Here is a 17,056-nt window from a genome sequence, read left to right as displayed (position 1 = left end):
AATCTGCACGTCTCATCTATCTCTCTGTTAGCCAGGTTCATGTCCTCGGTCATGGCCACAAAAACTGAAGTGGTCACAACATCACTTTTTTAGTTTATACTCAGGCTGTGAACGTGTGAACTGTACAAATCAGCAGGCAATGGAGTCCTGATTTCTGATTTTTTTTATTTAAAAAAACATTTTTTTAAAGGTTTTTAAAATTTATTTCTGAGAGAGAGAGAGACAGCATGAACAGGGGAGGGCCAGAGAGAGAGGGAGACACAGAATCTGAAACAGGCTCCAGGCTCTGAGGCTAGCTGTCAGCATAGAGCCCGACGCGGGGCTCGAACCCACGAACCGTGAGATCATAACCTGAGCCAAAGTCAACTGACTGAGCCACCTGGGCACCCCAACCTGACTTCGGATTGAATTTTCACCATTCCTTCTCTTCCTGGACTGGTAAGAGTTCTCCTTCTCCTTCAGTGCAGAAGTAGTGCAAAGCTATCAAGACTCAGTCGTTGTTCTGATGATGATGTGGCAGGGACGGATGGAATCCTGACAATACAACACTGTGCCTGGGCAGCGTCAACCTCGCTCACAGTCTGAAGGTGGGGAAAGAAACCTTGGCAGGTGAAGACCCAATAAAGTTAAAAATAAGCTCAGCATCTCTTTTGCCAAGCAGCTTTCTGCACATTAAATAATATCCATCCTAAGATGACTATAAGTGGCTATTAACATAATTATTTGTTGAATGAATGAATAAACAAATGAATGCTCTACATTCAGTATCTCTTTATCTCAGTGAAAAGAGAGCCCTAAATAGACCTCTGTGGAATTCTTTCTTTCAAAGTGAGTTTCACGATCTAATTATGGCCCTCAGGCCGGCGTTGGGTCCTCAACTTCTGTGTATGGAACATAAAACTAAGAGACCTGGAAGGGAAGGGACCATCACATTTAACCGCATGTCTCCGGGGGGATGGAGGGGGGGAATGGGAACCTCTGAAAATGTTCTTTTTCCAATAATCATGGAATACACATTGCCTTTTAAGATTTGTTTCCCAGAACAGCAGAGATCATTTAGTCTGAGAGAACAGAGAGTGGCTTAATTATTTTTTTTTTTTCTTGTCTAGATTCTCTGCCAAGAACCACAGAGCAAAATGAAATGACAGTGTGGGTAGACAGCTGCTAAGTAATCTCTTTGTTGTATTTCTAATAAGATAGCTACATCATTTCTGTTGCTAACGTATAGCCATATTAGTTCTGAAATAAGCTATTATGGTTTTTTTCCCCTCAGTGGACCCCAGTCACAATAAGTAATACATCACTTATAATTGGAAATGCGTGTCCTTACGAACAAAGTTTGCTCCTTCTCGCTTAAACTTTTAAAGACTTTTGAGTATATTGCTTGAATTAGAAACCAGCAGCTTGATTTGCACACATAATTTGATACTGACTGAGCATCTCGTAAGGCCAGGCTCTGGGAGTATAATGAATACGAGAAGCAGGTGAGGGCAGGACTCTGAGGGAGACAGCATTTAAGGGAAGCAGACTGGGAGGGTTGGCCGGGAGAGCAGAAGAGCGTGGATGTCAAGGGCAAAGAGCATGTTAAGGAGGAGGTGAGCTTGCATGTGTTGAGTGCTATGAAGAACAACTAGAGCACCCGCTGGTTTTAGCGGCAGAGAGGTCATTGCTGAACCTGGTCAGAGCGGTTACAGAGGAGTCCCCGGGGCAGAAATGAGGTCACAGTGGACTGGAAGGGATCTGGATGTGAGAACAGAGGGGTGGGTGGGGCCTGAACGCATAGCTTCCCTTAGAGACGCTAACTGCTGCACCACAGGAAGCAGACGGGGGCCACTGTGGAAGGGTCTATCCGAGACTGTGGGGCGGAGGGAACAGCACCTTCGCCACTGTGACAGAAGGTCAGTGGTGAGTGGTGGGACCCCCAGCCTCCTGACCCCGCGGTCCTTATCAACAGTAGAGATGTAGAGGGGGCAGGGAGTGAAAGATATTCTTGCTTTGAGAACTTCAATTTTCTTTCCTTTTTTTAAAACCTGGATTAAAAAATTTTTTTAATGTTTATTTATTTTTGAAAGAGAGAGAGAGATCGAGAGAGGGAGAGAAAGAATGAGTGGGGCAGGGGAAGACAGACAAGGAGACACAGAATCTGAAGCAGGCTCCAGGCGCTGAGCTGTCAGCACAGAGCCTGATGCAGGGGTTGAACTCAGGAACTATAAGATCATGACCTGAGCCGAAGTCGGACACTCAACTGACTGAAACACCCAGGAGCCCCAAAACTTCAATTTTCTTAAGAGATGGGAAGCAAGGCCACTTGCTGAGTGTGACAGGGAGGATGGTGGGGCAGGAACCTGACAGAAGTGGCAAAGGTTTGAAAATGCTCCTGTGGGAACCCGGAAAGAGCTGCCTGGAGAATGAAGAAGGACCCTTGGCGGCGCAGGGGCCCAGCTGGGAGGGACGCGTATATACTGCATGTCCCGTGTACACTGCCAGCACTCTGGAACCTCGGTGTAAGGCAGAAGACAGCTGGGCTGATGGGGTGCCTGGGTGGCTCAGTCGGTTAAGCGTCGGACTTCGGCTCAGGTCATGATCTCACAGTTCATGGGTTCGAGTCCCGTGTCGGGCTCTGTGCTGACAGCTAGCTCAGAGCCTGGAGCCTGTGTCTCCTTCTCTCTCTGACCCTCCCCTGTTCACGCTGTCTCTCTCTCTCTCTCTCAGAAATAAATTTTTAAAAATATTAAAAAAAAAAAAAAGACAGCTGGGCTGAGCCGTGGCTGTGGTTTTGCCAGGCTGGAATGGTGGAAGAATGGGGAGCTGGGACGGTGAGAGCATTGCCAAGAGTCTAAACCCTAGACAGGGGAGGAAGGCAGCCTCACAGGAGCCTCACCCTCTGAGAGAGGTGGGAAGGGACTGGAGGGCCTGATGAAGCTGAAGATCAAGTGTAATGGGACCCTGCCCTGGACCCCACATTCTGGGAGGGCTCTGCTCTGGCTCTTATCTGGCTCCACCCCTCTCCACATAGCAAAGAACCTGCAGGATGTGCCGACCCAGGCCTACACCCTCCACCTTCAAGGGGACATTACAGGCGCCTGGGACCCTAGGATTAACTCCCTACCTGAACGGCCCTAGGCCTGTGTGGGCCTCTTCCTGAGGGCCTTCTCAAAGGGTGGCTCTTTGTAAGAGATGTGGATGAAGCTTGCAGTGAGCGCTGGTGTCCACATGATAGTATAAGACCCCCTTGCCACTGGGAGCAGAGCCAGGGGACAGGGGCTATCGATGTCCCATGTGGACCTTCAAGGAATTGATGGTTTCTAAATCAAACCTTTGCCTTCTACCTTGTTATTAAAGTATATTTGTCAAGGTAGAAAGAGAAAACAAGTTTAATAGCTTACTTTGCTTTATAATATATAGATGCATACACTATATACACAGATAGACATACGCACACACATAGTGTGCGGGATTCCACGTGTACCCTTGTCCCAGGCATGCAAATGTCAGGGCTGTGCCTGAACGACGGAGTCATCTGGGTAAGAGGCTGAAGCAGGGATTCTTAGATTTCTGAGTCAACATGGCAGAATCAACACTTGCTGAGAATCCTCAGTCTGAGGCAACATACAGAAATAACAGGTAAAATATTTTTTAAACTCACATAAGCCTTGTTCTGTTTATTTTCTATTTGCATTCTCTGCTCTGCTCTGGGCCCCTCTGGATCACGTGACTTGGGCTCCCTTGTTGGCTGTCTTCTAGTTGGGTTTGCCCGGTAGAAGGTACCAGCAAGAGAGAGGAAGGTGGGAAGAGACAGCATGGGTTATTTCTTTCCTGCTCCCTCCCTGCTTTAGGCCTGCCTTCTAACGGCCACGGCTACTTCCCTCCAAACTCAGCTTGTCCCGGGAGGTGCCTTGTCGCCTTGTCGCAGTGCGAGCTGTCCCTGAATGCCGATCACCACATCTCCTCCTGCGCCTCTTCAGGACCTGTGTGGTCACAGCCTTCTGCTGTTCTTAGTCTCGGGGCACCTCAAATGACCTTGTTGGATTCTTCATTCCTTCCCATACTACTGTAAATAGTGTCTTCATTCAAATCTCTTAAATTTAAGTATCTGAACGAGATTCTATTTTTGGCTGGAGACTCGATTAATTAAAACCATTTTTTAAAACAAGAAAAGAATCCCTCTGTCAATCGGAAAAGATAATGGCCCCCAGGTGGTAAGTAATGATGAAGACTTTGGGGCCATTGTGAAATAGGGGTGGGGGCAGGTGCCAGAAAGACTGGGGGTCTTGGGTTTCTATATCTGCAAAGGGAAAGGGACTGAATATGCCCCACAGCTATCAGGGGGCAGGGAGGGTGGGATGAGATTAGTTCTGTTATTTCAGTTGGGGTTAAGTCCCCAAATTACCTGTGACTAGAAATGAAGACAAGATGCCTGTATTTGACTAGCAGCTCAGTCTGTACTGCCCTTGAGCTCAGAGACTGTTACTTCCTTACAGTGGGATTCCCAAACCATGCTTAATTTATGACTTGTTCCAGAGCTAAGGATCTCCAAACCACCCCTCAGAGGAACCCTTGTAAAACAAATCCATAGGGAAGTTATGCTCTCCAGAAAAGAAAAAAAATTACAAAATATGTAAGGATGTGCAGTGTGATTAAAGACAGTCCAATGAATGAGACAATTCACATTTGAGAAAATAGAACAGAACACTCTGAAGAAGACTTTTAAAATCCTCAAAGTCATAGGGGCGCCTGGGTGGCTTAGTCGGTTAAGCGTCCGACTTTCGCTTAGGTCATGATCTCGCGGTTCGTGGGTTCGAGCCCCGGGTCAGGCTCTGTGCTGACTGCCAGCTCAGAGCCTGGAGCCTGTTTCAGAGTCTGTGACTCCCTCTCTCTCTGACCTTCCCCTGCTCACGCTGTCTCTCTCTCTCTCTCTCCTAGAAATAAATAAAACATTAAAAAAAATCCTCAAAGTCATAATGGAAGAACAGTAGCTATCAAATGAGACTGTAATATGCAGAAGATTGTATATAAAATAAAATAAAATAAAAGGCCTTGGGGATGGAATACACAACACGGTGACTAGTTAATAAGAGCATACTGCATCTTTGAAAGTTGTTACGAAAGGGGAGCTTGAAAGTCCTCATCACAAGAAGAAACTAGTTTTTTAAATAACTATGTAACATAAGAAATATTAACATTGTGGTGATCATTTTGTAATGTACACAAACATTTAATCATTATGTTGTATACTTGGAACTAATTTAATGTTATTTGTCAATTATGCCTCAATTAAAAACATTTAAGGTTATGAAATAAGAATAGATAGAAATAAAAAGGAACCAGCTGAAAATCTTGGAATGAACAAATATAACTGGCAGGTTTGATGCAGCTTAAGAGAGATTTAGTGAACTGGAAAACAAAACTGTGGAAATCTCCCAGACTGCAGTACAGATATCTAAAAATGGATAGGGAAAAAAACCAAAAGGAAAATTAAGGAGACACAGATTGATATAAGGGAAAGCACAGACCTTAAACTAAAAGAAGTTTCAGAAGGAGAGAAAAACTGGAGGAGAAAATATTTCGTGATGCAAATATCAGATTAAAAGAAAAACAATATGTGCATCTCACATGTACAGGAAAAAAACATTCAAAGAAGTCCAGTGCCTGTTTACAATGGAAAAATTTAGTAGATTTAGACAACACAGGATTTTTCCTTCCAGCAAAACCCTATGCAACAACAACACACTAAATGGTGAGACTTTAGGAACATTCCTATGAAAAGCCAGAAACACAATATGGATGCCACTAAATGTTCTTGCTACTCAATATTGTATCAGAGGTCCTAAATCATGGAAAACAGTTTTCTGGATGTGAGATTTCAGAGATGATACATTTCCCGTAGCGATCCAGGGTACGGTTATGGGAGCAGACAGCTAAGGTGATGGAGACGAAGGTCACTGAACTGAGAGCATGGAGGAACTGAAAAGCTAAAAGGCTGAGGGGCTCCCAGATGATGTCAGGGCATTGGACCTGGGGAAGCCTCTATGTGATGCAGTGATGTGGAGGGTGGTGGACGACAGTACAAAAGAGTAGGGTTTGTCAGAGGGCAGGACATGACGGTCTCCAAATAGCATCTCGCTTCTTGAGCGGTGCTGCTCAAAAGACCCGCTGGGTGAAGCTCTCGGGAAAGAGCCAAGTGTCACTTAAAGCAAGAAGTCTGATGCAATGTTTTACCTTCCAGTTAAGGATGTGGGAAAGTTTGTTTACAATGGAGATAAAGGATCCCAGGGACGTCCTCTGACATCCTGAAGGAGAGGAAAGTGGAGGTGGATCAGAACAAAGGAAGATCAAAGTGGAACGGGGATGAGGCAACCAGGGAGGGTAGAGGGGCTTCTGTTTTTAACACAGATAATAGGGCTATGAGCCTGGTGAGACTACGCGGCATCAAGTGGCATCAAAGAGAAAGCTCTCTCCATCAGCACGCAGCAGCTTCTCTGTTTTTAACACAGATAATAGGGCTATGAGCCTGGTGAGACTAGGCGGCATCAAGTGGCATCAAAGAGAAAGCTCTCTCCATCAGCACGCAGCAGCTTCCCTGATAGGAAGATCTGTTATATGGGCTTAGAAACAGAACACAAGGCCTCTTTGAGGTTACAGCAGGAAGAAATTTAAAAAAATACACTGACTTCCAGATTAGATCCACTAAGCATTAATGGCAGATTTTTAAAAAACATTTTGGAGAGACACACACACACACACCTGCACATGGGAGAGGGAGAGAGAGAATCCCAAGCAGGCTCCTGGAGCTTGACTCGGGGCTCTATCTCATGACTGTGAGATCATGACCTGAGCTGAGATCCAGAGTCAGACGCTTAACCTACTGAACCACCCAAGGCGCCCCCGCAGATTTCTCATTTAACGGTGCCCTTGTACTAGACTGTAGTTCACACTTACACATATTCCATATGGCATACCCACATTTACCAATGTTAGAAATTGAGCGGAATTAGGGTATGTCATTAAAGAATGCTTCTGGAATAAATACCAAAGTCTTATATCTAATGCATATTTAATAGAGGGCTTTAGACTTGGAATCTGAAAGTAGTAGTTAGTGGTTTAGTCTTTTTAAAGAAATTTTTTTATTGTTTATTTATTTTTGAGAGAGAGACAGAGTGCAAGCCAAAGAGAGAAAGGGAGACACAGAATCTGAAGCAGGCTCCAGGCTCTGAGCCGTCAGCACAGAGCCCGACGCGGGGCTTGAACTCACAAAGTGTGAGATCGTGACATGAGCCAAAGTCAGACACTTAACCGACTAAGCCCCGTTAACGGGTTAATCTTACATGGAAGCTGCTTGAGATATTTTTATTTTATAATTTCAATGAAGTTGTTTTCTACTTTGCATAATTTACCTCAGAGAAATGGATTTTGGAGGCCAACCTCTTTGCTGACCACTTACCTGCCCCCCCGACTAGCAACTGTCTCCATTACATCTGCCTTATCATTTTCTCTGATGCACAGGATGGCACACACAAGTCTTAGGAAGCATCCCTTTCAATGAGGAACAAATATCAAAATAAGCAAGGATTGGCATCTGTTAGCCTATGAATCTGGACTGTTAATTATGTAAGACAAACATGATGTATTCAAGAAAATAGTACCCATTCATCTGCTTTTTTTCAAAATGGAAAAGCACTACATTTAATTTGTGGTTCTCTGCATTTTAAATAGGCAACTCAATGAAGCAATAAATGTGTTCATAATGAATAGATTTTTCTACATAGGAAACTCTTGATGGCAGTAGCAAAACTGAAGACTTAACCTGGTGAACATTAAAGTAAACAACAGAAACTCATAAGGATAACTGGAATTGGCCAGAAAATAATGTTTCAGTAAAAAAAAAAAATTACTATTGTTGAGAGTAATTTTTAGGTTGTGATATGAAAATGCATCATTGTGTAAAAAGATAAGCCTACTGTAATTAAATTACCAGTATCTAAAATAAGATACAGCTCTCTGTGCCTCCTGCCTCTCTCTTCATAATTGCTGAGCCTGGGCACTCTGGTGAGTCCCTCTGGCCTTCTGGTCTCTTCGTCTTCTTCCTCACACTGCTGTGTTTTTTCTCCTTTCTTCTAGTCCTTTCTCTAAACTCCCACTGTTCTCCTACTCCTAAGCCTTTTCACTAAGCATTATGGAACTTCCATTTCTAATTAAACTAATCTATGCTAATGCGCTCCCTACATCAAGCCTTGATTGGACCTTGGTTCCCTGTTGGAGACTTGGTTTCCTTCCACCTGCTCTCCAAATCTCCTCCCCTCCTGACTCTTCTGGAACCTCACTCTACTGATTCCCACCTTCTCTCTTATGTCTTTAATCTTCTCTCTCTCTAATGGGCTCCTCCCCATAGAAATCATAATAATCTCAAATCAATCCGTCTCCGTTTTCCCGCCTCTCATGCCCTCTGCAGTCTTTCCCCCTCCCTCTTCCACCAAACCTCTCCCCTGTCTCCAAGCTGTTGGAGTCTACCACTCCACTGACTTGTTCTGGGTGCAGTCAATGATTCAGTAATTACTCCCTTGTTGCTAAACTGAAAAGACACTTTTTAAAAAAAATTTTGTTTCAATGTTTATTTTTGAGAGACAGAGCATGGGCGGGGGATGGGGCAGAGACAGAGGGAGAAACAGAATCCGAGGCAGGCTCCTGGTTCTGAGCTGTCAGCACAGAGACGGCCGCAGGGCTCGAGCTCACGAACTGTGAGATCGTGATCTGAGCCAAAGTCGGATGCATAACTGACTGAGCCCCCCAAGCACTCCTGAAAAGATACTCTTACTGCTCATCTTACTGACCTCTTGACAGCACTGGTCACCACTGACGCTTCCTCCCTTCTTGACACTCTTCCCTCTCAGTCTCAATGGCCACATCTGTCGCTGGATTCCCTTAATTCTTTGGGTACCTTTTAGGCCCCCATTATTGGTGTGCCCTCTGGTTCTCTCTTAGGCAGACTTCCCTTCTCATTTAAATCCTCTGTCTGAGAGATCTCACTCAGCTCCTGCCTTCAGTTACTGTTCATATGCTGATGACTCTCAAAATCTATGTTTCAAGTCCACATTAGCCTCCCCGCCAACTTCAGAACTGCAGATCCAAATGCTGAGTGGGCATCTCCTCTTGGACAGCCTGAAGATGGTCCAAATGGAATCCATCCTTCTCCCNCAGTCAGCACAGAGCCCGACCCGGGGCTCGAACCCACGAACCGCGAGATCATGACCTAAGCGAAAGTCGGACACTCAATCGACTAAGCCACCCAGGCGCCCCATCCTTCTCCCTTTTAAATTAAAGAAAAAAATCTTTCGTTTTTGTTTTTGAGAAAGAGAGAGCGAGCATGAGTGGGGGAGGAGCAGGGAGAGAGAGGAGGAGAGAGAATCCCAACCGCGTTCCAATGCTCAGTGTGGAGCCTGATGCAGGGCTTAATCCCACGACCCTGGGATCATGACCTGAGCAAAAATCAAGAGTCAGATGCTTAACTGACTGACCCACCCATGTGCATCCTTTTCCTTTTTAAAGCTGTACTTTTTATGTTCCCTCTGTCAATGGACATTATCTTTACTCCCAAGGGCTAAACCTGAAATCTAGATTCACTCTTGATGCCTACCCTACTCTTCTCTAACCACAACCAATCTATTTACCTGGATCTGTAAACTTTTCCACACAAACACCTCTTAAATCCATCCACATTTCTCCAACACCTCAGCGATACCATAGCCCAGACTCCATCAGCTCTCTCCGATTGCCACAATGACCCCTAACCAGTCGCCCTACCTCTAGATATCCATTGTCTATAGTCAGGGAGATCTGCCTAAAATGCAATCTGATGCCACTCTCCTTCCTCAAAAACCCTCCAGGATTCTCCATTTTCCCTTGGAGGCGGCCCTCCCTCCTGATCTAACAAAGCCCCTCATAATCTGGCCACTGTCCTCTAGCCTGCCTTCATATCTTGCCTCTACTCTGTGCTCCAATTACACTTGACTTCTTTTATTTCTGCAACGAAGCCATGATCTCTTGCATGGGGACCTTTGTACATGCTTTTCCATACACCCAAAGCAATCAACCTCTCTTCTTTGCTGGGCTAACTCTTATTCATCCTTCCAGAATCAGTAGAGGGCACCTGGGTGGCTGAATTGGTTGAGCATCTGACTCTTGATTTGTGGCTCAGGTCATGATGCCAGGGTTGTGGGATCAAGCCCTGAGTCAAGATCTGCGCTGAGCATGGAGCCTGCTTGAGATTCTCTCTCTCTGCCTCTGCCCCTCTCTCCCACTTGTGTCTCTCTGTCTCAAATAAAACATATGTTTAAAAGAGAAAAGAGCCAGCAGAGGCATTACTTCCTGCCAGGTCTTCCTTACACAGGGCCAAGTACCCCAGCAATGTGCCCCCACGTCACCTGGTGCTTCTCCCATCACTGTGCTTCCCACACTCCGCGGGAACTACCGTTTAACTGTAGGTGACCAGTAGTTCTGTTGGCAAGGTCCACGTCTGTCCAGTACACCACACTGTCCCTGCACGAGCCCAGGCCCCGGGAAGGTAGGTACTCCATATACACTAGGTCTGTGGTTCTCAAAATTTGTGGCTCCAGGATTCCCTTACACTCTTAAACCTTGAGAACCCTGAAAAGCCCCTATTTATATAAACTTTATCAATATTTATCGTATTCAAAATTATAGCTGAGAAAACTTCAAAATATGACTGCATTAACAATGACAACAATTTCACTGCATTTTTAACAAAAATAACATTTTTATTTTTACTTATTTATTTTTGGTTTTATTTAATTTTGAGACAGAGAGAGACAGAGCATGAGTGGGGGAAGGGCAGAGAGAGAGGAAGACACAGAATGTGAAACAGGCTCCAGGCTCTGAGCTAGCTGTCAGCAGAGAACCCGATGTGGGGCTCGAACCCATGGGCCGTGAGATCATGACCTGAGCTGAAGTCGGATGCTTAACCAACTGAGCCACCCAGGTGCCCCAAAATGACATATTTTTAAGTGAAAACTAGGTAAATGTTCCAAAACAAAACAGTGAGAAGAGATTTTGTATTCCTGTAAGTCTTTTCAATATATTGCTTGATAAATTAGATTCTCCTATCTGCTGCTGAATTCCCTTTGCGGTGGCATGATTGTAGTATGCAGAGAAAAATACAGTTCCACACAGACGTGTAGCTGAAAGGGTAGGAATATTTTAATGGTCTTTTCAGATAATTGCAGATATTCTTTTCTGATGCTACACTGTAACTCAATATGTGGTCGTTTCTTAAAGGCTAGCTGCAATGTAGAATGTGAAACCATATCAATTAACTTTTCACACTTGGTTACATTAAAATCCAGTGGTATATCTTGTACTTTCAATAGATCTTTTACCCAAGCACGGTTTTGTAATATCAGGCATTGGTTATCTGAAAAATATTAATTCACTGAGTTACACAGATCGTTTAAATGTTAACACGTTTCATTATACAATATAAAAAAATCACATTTGTTAATATCACCATTGAATTCACCAGAAACATCTTTAAGTATTGAGAAACTGTCAAGCTCACAGTGGTGGATACAAGCTTCCCAAATTCTAATTTTCACTTGAAAGCTTAAATTTTATCATTGGCAACAAGCACTGTCAGTTGTTTTTCTTGAAATGACAGGCTCACATCGTTCATTTTTGAGAAAATGCTGACCAAATACTCAAGTCTGAATAACGATAGTTTGTCAGTCATTCTTTCAAGTAAAAATAGTGTTTCATTAAAACAGTGGTCAGTTCAGATCCCAACTTAAAGAGCTTTTCCTGGAGAACAAACCATTGTGCTTCAGCATGTAACAGAAATGCTGTACAAATACTTCTTAGCATATTAAAAAGATGTGCACTTGAGGATTGAGATTTAACAAAAATAATTCTTTTTTAAAATGTTAATTTATTTAAAAAATCTTTAAATGTTTTATTTATTTCTGAGAGAGAGACAGACAGTGTGAGCAGTGAAGGGTCAGAGAGACAGGGAGACACAGAATCTGAAACAGGCTCCAGGCTCTGAGCTGGCAATCAGCACAGAGCCTGATGTGGGGCCTGAACCCACGAACCATGAGATCATGACCTGAGCTGAAGTCGGACGCTTAAGTGACTGAGCCACCCAGGTGCCCCAAATGTTAATTTATTTTTGAGAGAGAGACAGAGTGCAGGAAGAGAGAGAGGGAGACACAGAATCTGAAGCAGGCTCCAGGCTCTGAGCTGTCAGCACAGAGCCTGACACGGGGCTCGAACCCACAAGCTGTGAGATCATTATCCGAGCTGAAGTTAGATGCTTAACTGGCTGAGTCACTCAGGCGCCCCTAATAAGATAATACTTATTGCTTCATCAAGGATATTCTTTTCTTAAAATGTTTATTTAATTTTGAGAGACAGAGAGAGAGGATGAGAGAGGGTGAGGGGTGCAGAGAGAGAGGGAAACACAGAATCCAAAGCAGGTTCCAGGCTTTGAGCTGTCAGCACAAAGCCTGATGCGGGGCTCGAACCCATGAATCATGAGATCATTACCTGAGCCCAAGTCAGACACTCAACCAACTGAGTCAGCCAGGCGCCCCTCACCAAGGATATTCTTAAGTGAAACTGTCAATCTTTTCCCCTGAGGGCAAGGTGATGCAGAACGCAATGACTGCGAGTACACTTTGGTGCTACTGCCTTGATTCATGCTACAAACTGGAAGAACAGTTCTTGAAGGTTCACCTACCTCAGCTTTTGTGGCACCAATGCAAACGTCGTCAACAGAGTGAACCAAGGTAAACAGTGCCTGAGGATGAAGACAATCGTTTTGGACCTCACCCCCACCCCCACTTCAGGCCATGGATCCTTTGGAGAGGGTCTCTGGGCCAGATGGATGACACAAGGAAGGAGATCCAAGCTAGCCTGGGTGCCTGTGATGACACTTCCCAGGGCACGGGCCCTCCCCACCTGACCTCCATCCTGAGCTCCTTCTACAGAACTAATTCTACTTTTTACTCTGGGGCTTCTTGATTGCTTCCTTCCACCCAACACGTGGTTTTGCCTCCACCCCGGGGTGCTGATGCCTGTGCCTTAATAAAGTCCTGGCTGCAGCTCAAGTTTCTGGATGCATTTTTGTTATTATTTCTGGGATCTGGCTTTGGGTATCAGCCCTCCGGTCCCAGGCCCCATCATACGGAGTAAGGTAAATTCTCCTCGGTAATTTTTCTGGACCATTCTGGGGTAGACTGTCCAGGTTTACTTCTCACTAGCTCTGGGTCTCGCTCTAGGTACGCACTAGAGGAGGCAGGATTCGAGGGATCAGGGATTTGGTACAAATGGATTTTGTTTAGGAAGATACCTAACTTTGGAAGTAAAACACAACTGTCTTGCTGGTTTTCTTCTTAAAAGATAAGGTGAAATATTCTTTTACTCTTGCAGATACAGGTCAAAATAAAAAAAAAAATCTTCATTTAGTCAATGAATACATGCTAAGAGGAATGCTCAACATAGAACGGCTTTTAAAATGTGTGCTTATCCATTTCTCTTCCATCAGTACTTTCTGATTATGCATCAGAAGTTCATACAAGTATGAAACTTTGGTAAATGCATCTTTTAAATACAAAAGCTGGAGTTGGGCATGTACAGGACAAGGTATCGTTTGCTGAAAATAGCTTTCAGCAAAATAGCAAATTAATTTAGAAGCAAATTAATATGATTTTCAAGGAGGCCCATCCCATTGAACAAAATCATTTTTTATCATTACAAAAGAAATGCTTTCTTGTCCTGGAATACCTCTTATATTACTTTTCTGAGCATTCTTGAACTAAGGCTTCCTTGTATTTTGAATAGCCAATAGCTATCACAGTAATGTATCTGTGTGAAACAACCTTCCAATATTTCTAAGAGTCAGTGATAGAATGAAATGCCTTTCATGTCGTTCCTCAGCTCTCTTGCAAAATGAGCCCAGAGGCTTAACTCCAAGGGGGCTTTGGGAAGATATCTCTCGCTGCCCCTGGAAGTGAGGGGCACTGTTGCGGGAAAGCAGAGGTTTATGGGGTGATGGCGCAAAGGCACGTGAGCTGTATCCCAGGGAGAAGCAGGCTGAAGGTGGAGAAACAGAGGGCAGCCAGGAGCCCTAGTCCCAATGGCGTTATCTATGGCACAAGGGCAAGGGCTCTCGAGAGTGGCTACTTTCCCTTCCCTCATAACCAGGAATATACTGATGTCCTATGGGAGGCTGACCTGGGTCTTCCGGGCATCAACAGGCAGGTCTTCTTAGTGAGCATCTTGAGTTTTAGAGGCAGACCACCTGGGCTTGAACACTGGCTCCCAATGTTCATCATTTATAGGTTGAGTGACCCTGGGCAAAGGACTTTTCTAATCTGTGTTCATCTTGGAGAGTTGTTATAAGGCTGTAAAGATATCATCTACATAAGGCACTTAGCACAGTAGCTGGCATGTAGCAGGTGCTTAACAAATGACAGCTATTACCATTTACATTATTCTTCTAAGCATAAGCTGTGCATCCCTAGAAGGAGAAGAAGTGAATCTAGGACTTTTATATTCTTTCCCTACCAATCCCAGGAAGAGGATCCTGAGAAAAAGTAGAAGGTTCTATCAGATCACTTGGGCACCGATTCAAGAACATGTCGCTTTCATTCAGGAGTGTTCACATCCTAGCTGCGAGGGACACCTCTAGACAGAAACATCTGGCTGACTAACAAAGAATTATGAGAAGATGCAGTCTTGTTGGGTGAGGACTCAAGAAGAAACCAGCTCAGTCAGGTCTCAGTCAGAACTCTAGGCCTAGAGTCCTTTGATCTCCCCAATTCTGATAAACTTCGTCTCTACTCTGCTTCAAAGACTGATCTTCCACGCTAGACCAGGGGCCTTGTCAATGACACAGAACTTCTCCACATATGAAATATCCAATGTCAAGATCCAATTCACTGTATACAGCTCCCTGCTCTTACAGCTCTATTCCTCTTTGATTCTCAAGTTCCTTTCAGCATCTTTTGAGATTCCTAGGACACTGACCACTCTACCTTCTCTCAGTCTTCGAGTACCCGTCTGGTTTTACTTTTTCTCTCTCTGGCCTAGAGCCCATTCTGCCATGCCTTTAGTTATATGGACCATTGTCTTCAATGCTCCACCCCCTCCTTCTTCTATCCCACCCAACCTACAAAGCCCAAACCCAGTACCGATCCAGTCATAGTTCCTCAATCAGGCTTTGCATCCCATTCCTCCTACCTCTTTAGGGACTTGGCTCCTTCAGTCATGTTCCTCTGCCTTCACATCTACTTACTATTTCTACCTAACACATCTGTGTTATGAAATATTACCCTAGATTCCAAATTCTTCTCTAGCATCTTATTCTTCAACAGTAGTTTTACACCAGTTCCCTCTACTTCCTCATCATCAATTCGCTCCTTAACCCAAAAAGCAAGCTGGCCTCTGTTTCCATGATCTTATCCAAACTGCTTTTGTTGAGATTGGTCATATCACCAAATCCAAGGAATTCTCTTTAATTGGCATGTCCAACTGCTGACACTGGTTCCTCTTCTAAAGGAGGAACCTTTAAATACCTGGGCTCTGTCACATTCTTCTCACTATAGAGACCCTTGCAGTGTGGCCACGTTCAGAGCTAAGACTTCAACAACTCCCAGGATTCACAAGCTGATACCATGGACCTCAGATGTCTCTGCTGAGCAGAGACCCTATATGCACACTGGTTAAGAAAGCAGACTCTGAACTCACATAAACCTGCATTCCAATTCCCGTCTCTGCACCGACCAGCCATCTGGCCATGAGAAAGTCACTTCACTTAAATCTCAGGCTCCTCAACTACAGAATAGGGGTGATTATATCGCTGGTATCCACCTCTAGAGTTCTCTTGAGGATTAAATTAAATAATGCATGGAGAAGCATATAATTAACACTCCATAATGTTAGCGATTGTTGTTATTACAGGATTCTCTACCCAAAACTCCCGAAGGAACTCAGACTTCAACTCAAATTACAAAATCAACTTAATGCCCTCATGCTCCTCCTTCATTACAGTAATCATCATAATAGCTTCTATTTCTCAAGGATCCATTTTGACAACTAATCTGTAAGTTAAATATTAGTGACCCTATTTCATGTATTTAAAAAACTGAGGGTTAGAGAAGTTAAGTACTCTGTTGGAAGTGACAGGAAAATGACAGTTAGGATTCAAACCCTGGCCCTTCTGACTCCAAAGTTAATGCTGCCTCGCACTGGTAAACCATTTCAGTGTTCGAGTCCCAAGCGAAAACCCAAGACCTTTATTTTGGACTTCTTCCTGTCACTCTGGGCTACATCTCGTGGTGGGCTGGGGAACTGGTGTTCACGGGAGAAAATGTCCTGATTTGTAACACTTGCTGACATCAAGCTCCCAAGGCAATGTCACTGAATGTGAGCTGGACAAAGATGGGCAGAGGTGGCATGGGAGCCTTCATGGGCCGGCTCTGGCACACGGCTGGGTCCAGCAAGTCACTAGGTCCTGTTCATTCAGATCTAGATAGTTTGACTGAAAACAATTTGCCAGAAACAACTTAGTCAAAATGAAGGTGGTGGAAACAACGTGTTAAGACCATGTGACTGGAAAAGAATACTGTTCAGCGACTGGCTACAGGTTTTTTCTCTGTTCTGCTCTTTTCCTAAGTGACTTAATTCTGGCCAATTATTGTCCAGGATGTCCAAGCAGAGGCTGTTGGTGGTAAGGTGGCAACTTCTGCAGATTCCAGGGCCCCCGGTCTTCCCCACAGGAAACTTCCCATTCCTTCCTTGGGTGCCAACGTCTCCTCGCCTCTGGGTCTCTGCTCGGGCCTGGCGTGTCCTTCCGTCCACCCCATCGTCTCTGCCTAGCCGACTCCCCTTCCTCATTTTTCTGCATAGGGAACCACCATGGCGGATACTCAACAAACTAAGTGTCAAACAACGAGAATTAAGGTGGAATTATGCACGTGTCCGACAACTGGCAGACTGCTTCAGCACATTTTGCTAGTTTTCACAACACACAGTATGACCCTGTTTC

At 44.5% G+C, this 17,056-nt stretch overlaps 1 protein-coding gene and 1 long non-coding RNA gene across 4 annotated transcripts in view; one reads left to right on the top strand and one right to left on the bottom strand.

Moving 5' to 3' along the window:
* Positions 1 to 17,056, bottom strand: part of EFCAB11 (EF-hand calcium binding domain 11) — a 148,345-nt gene that overhangs the window by 37,490 nt on the left and 93,799 nt on the right. The window lies entirely within an intron of this gene.
* On the top strand, positions 1,802 to 13,115 carry LOC144245536 (uncharacterized). Of its 3 annotated transcripts, XR_013339286.1 has the most exons (4): positions 1,802 to 1,898; positions 3,481 to 3,624; positions 3,837 to 4,199; positions 12,646 to 13,115. It is a non-coding gene; the product is annotated as an uncharacterized LOC144245536 (long non-coding RNA). The 3 variants fall into 3 exon arrangements; XR_013339284.1 differs by lacking the exon at positions 3,481 to 3,624; XR_013339285.1 differs by lacking the exon at positions 3,481 to 3,624 and having other exon boundaries at positions 1,802 to 1,905.

The sequence above is a fragment of the Crocuta crocuta genome, unplaced genomic scaffold (assembly GCF_008692635.1).
Source record: "Crocuta crocuta isolate KB4526 unplaced genomic scaffold, BGI_CrCroc_1.0 scaffold299, whole genome shotgun sequence".
Classification (NCBI taxonomy): Eukaryota; Metazoa; Chordata; class Mammalia; order Carnivora; family Hyaenidae; genus Crocuta; species Crocuta crocuta.
Note: the sequence above shows the minus strand (reverse complement) of the source record. Positions and strands in the feature narration are given on the sequence as shown.